Genomic DNA, 4,103 nt, shown 5'->3' on the forward strand with positions numbered 1-4,103 from the left:
ATTTTTGATATTTCTACCCATCAAATGCTGCCTCCCTGTATCTGCCCAACTGATGACTGTCAGGATCATCAATAGCTCCCGACTTCCCCAAATCCTAGGCCCCTGGGCATGTTCCAGAATTTGTCACACTCTTGAAATAGTTCTTCCAATGACATTCTAAATTGTTGAAAAACTAATTCAGGGGCGTCTGGGTGGCTCAGTCGTTAAGTGTCTGCCTTCCGCTCAGGTCATGATCCCAGGGTCTTAGGATCAAGCCCCGCATTGGGCTCCCTGCTCGGCGGGAAGCCTGCTTCTCCCTCTCCCACTCCCCCTGCTTGTGTTCCCTCTCTCGCTGTCTCTCTCTCTGTCAAATAAATAAATAAAATCTTTAAAAAAAAAAAAAAAAGCTAAGCAGCTTTCTCAAGGTCAAAAAGCCAATAAGCGCTAGAGTCATGATTCAAACCCTGCCCTTAACCAACATATTAGTTCCTTTACCTGAGAAGGGAGGCTTTAAAAGGACCCTGGAAGAGCCACTGTGAGAATTAAGTGATGTGACAGAAGTGAGCAAAGCACAACGGAGTTCATCAACAAAGCCAGAGATTGATTCTTTAATTTAGCAGAATTAACCATATGCTGGGCTATATATACTAACGCAAATCTCAACAAATTTCACGAATTAAAATCCTGCAGAAAAAAAGTGAAAGTGAGCTACAAATTAATACCAAAACAAAAAGATTGCTAGAAAAGTCTCTACCTTTTGAGGTAAAGAAATGTATGTTTTAAATAACTCTTGTGTCAAAGAAGAAATAACCCTGGAAATTAGAGAGTACTTTCAACTAAAGGATAATGAAAATACATTTCAAAACTGACAGGGCTGCAGTTAAAACTGTGCAGAGGCAAAATGTTAGCTTCAATCACATTTACAAGGAAAGAAGATGGCTAAAAACCAAAGATCTAAGCTTCCATCTCAAGAAGTTAGAAAAGACAGCAAAATAAAACAGAAGGAAGTAGGAGAAAGGAAATAATGGGCAGAAATCAATGAAAGAGAAAACGGAGTACAATAGATTGATGAACAGAGTCAAAAGTTGATTCTTCCAAAACTAATAATATTGATAAGCACCTGGCAAAACCAATCGAGGAATAAGAGAGTTTGCTAATAACCAATACCCAATATCTGTAATGACAAGGGGAAAGTCACTGCAGGGTCCTACAGAGATTCAAAATATAAGAGGATGTTAGCAGCAACTTTTTGCCAATAAGTTTGAAAATATAATTAAAATGGACAAATCCTAGGAAAACAGTCTACTAAAATTGACATGGGAGGACAAATAATCTGACTACTGTCTAAAAGCTAACAAAAAAAAAAAAAAAAGAATTCATCATGGAAACCGTCCCACAAAGAAAAGCTCCAACCTGCCCAAGAGGTGTCACTAATGAATTCTACCCAGTACTTAAGGAATAATGCCATTTTACACAGACTCTTCCAGAGGACAGAAACTCTTCTCAACTCATTTTATTTTATAAAGGCAGCATTATCTTGATACTGAAACCTGAAAAATAAATTAGAAGAAAATTACCAACTAATTTCTCTCATGAGCCCAGAGGCGGAAATCCTCAGCAAAATATTAACGAACAGAATTTGGTGAGTAGATCTGTTTCCCATGTTCAAGGCCAACTTAGCACAGTAAAGTTGGTTCGTGGAATCCGAAACAGAAGTAGGGGTATAAACTGAGGTCCCTTTTTCTCCCAGGAAGCTGGGTCCCCAGTGCATCAGAGATGACATCATCAACACGTTTGAGTGAAAGAAGACAGAAAGAGAATGAATGAAGAGAACACTGTGATTTTTATGGGAAAGGAGAATGGGGATATTACAGGCAAAATCACCCACTCTTGGACTAATTCACCCTTTGAGAAGGGAGCAGCATGCGTGGAAAAGGCAGCTGGGGCTGACCCAAGGAGCCTGCTGGAAGCCTGGACATCTTTGTGGCTTAAAAGGCGGGAGAGTCAGGGGGAAGGATTCAGCATTTCCACATCTGAGAATGGACTCTAAGAGCTTCTGTTTATAATTGAATCTAATACCCTGTGCTCCCTCCCACCTTTGTTCTCTCCACAGAACAAGTAGCAATATCTCTTAGCTCAGCAGAAGCAAGGCAGATTGGGGAGCAGAAATGAAATGACTGTGCATCCACGTGCCACGCCTGGTTGGAATGAAAAGGCCTCGCCCGCTCTGAGCGAGTCAACTGCTGAGGTGATCTGGGCCCTGCTGGAAAGAAGGGAGGGCCGCTTCCTTGACCCACTCCCCACTCTCTGCTCTGAGCTCTTGGGGGCCAGCAGATGGCCAGACACTGTGGGAGTCCATGGGGACCAAGAGAAGGTCCGCAGACAGGGCTAGTCCAGCCTTCTCCTTCCCCGTGGGAGTGACTTGCCCAAGGTCACCCCACAGTGAAGCCCAGGGCCCTCCTGTTCCTCCAGCTGCTTTCCAAGGAACTGCAGTTACAGAACACAGGCAGATCTTCCACACCCAGCTCATCACCTCCTTCATTTACTGGACAGTGTCTACCCTCATTCCTTGCCTAAAATGAGAGAAGCCATCCCTCCAACTTTTCATTCATTCATTCATTCATTCATTCATTCATTTCATTCACTCATTCATCCAACAAGCATGTAGCCAGCTGGCTGGAGTAGAAAGGGCACACACTTTAGAGCCCTGCCAAGTTTACCGAGTAGCTTGATCAAGGCACTTCCCTCTCTCTGAGCCTGTGTTTTCACCTGTAGGCTGACTTCAAAGACCAACCCTGAAAAGCAGTAAGGGTTAACTGTGAATTTACTCTTAAAGGCTGTGATGTAATGACTGGTATTTAATGGGTGTTCAATAAATGTTCGTTTCTTTCCTTCTTTATTATGTACAGGCACTGGGATTACATAGGTGAGTCCAGTGTTTTTGCCTGACATCAAGAAGCTCATAATATAATTAGAGGAAATAAAGGCTATACAAGAGGAGCTGGAAGGAGAGGAGAGCATCGCACAAATGCTGGAGAATGTTCGGAAGAGAGGGAGCGGCTAAGCTACCCGGGATGGAGGTGGGACAGTGGGTGGTTCAGCTCATCAGAAGGAGCAGGGACAGAAGAGCAGGCAGTTGGCAAGATCTTGGAGCAGACCCTGGAGGATCCCGAATGCCAGGCTTCAAGTGTGGGCCGCATTCAGGACACACCATGCCATGAAAGGCAGGGGATGAGAGCCACTTAGGATCCATTGCCAAGTGAGTCTTTCGGGCCACACCCTGCCTTCTTTTTGCACTGATAAGCAGGCCAGCCAAAGTTCAGGGAGGCGCTCCGCCCCTGTTCTACACAGCCTTAACCCCCATCCTTCCCAGCAGTCCCAGAACTACCTCCCCAGTTCCCAGGGAGGAACGGGCTCTCTGCTATCTGTCACCACAAAAGAGGTCTGAGCCTGGGGACCTCTGAATCAGGCTCTTCCTGAGGCCTCAACCACTGATGGGGCCCCCAGCCCCCAGATGAAACAGAAACCAGGACACCATTCTGAAGTTTCCTTTGTCCTCACCCCTCCCCAGCCAACCCACTGGGAAGCCCTGCTGAACCTCCCTCTCTGAAATCCATCTGCTTGTCTCCCTCACCACTGCCTCCCTGCTGGCTCAGATCCCCAGACCCACAGCCAGAGAGTTCTGTCCTTGTCACACCCTGTGTAAAATTCTTCATGGCTCCCAGGACGAGCTGCAGACTCCTCTCCAAGTCTTTGAGACTCTTCCAGATCTGACCCCGGCCAACCTCTTCAGCCTCACCTCCGGCCTCCCCAATCTGACCCCAATCCCGCCCAGCCAGACCCGATAACTTTCACCTCCTTGAACACATGCTTCCTCTCTTGCCTCCAGATTTTGCACATATTACACTCCCCACCGCACCTGGAACCCTCTCCCCTCACCCTCACCCCGCAGCATTTGCATTCCCCTGATGTTACAGATTGATTTGTGTCCCCTCAAAATTCATGCAATGAATTCCTCCCCCTCAGTACCTGTGAATGTGACCTTATTTGGAGATAGGGTCTCATGGAGGTGGTCGAGTCTAAATGAGGTCATCAAGGTGGGCCCTAATCCTATATGACTGGTG

This window comes from Leptonychotes weddellii, chromosome 14 (assembly GCF_054177405.1).
Source record: "Leptonychotes weddellii isolate Sample4059 chromosome 14, ASM5417740v2, whole genome shotgun sequence".
NCBI classification, from domain to species: domain Eukaryota; kingdom Metazoa; phylum Chordata; class Mammalia; order Carnivora; family Phocidae; genus Leptonychotes; species Leptonychotes weddellii.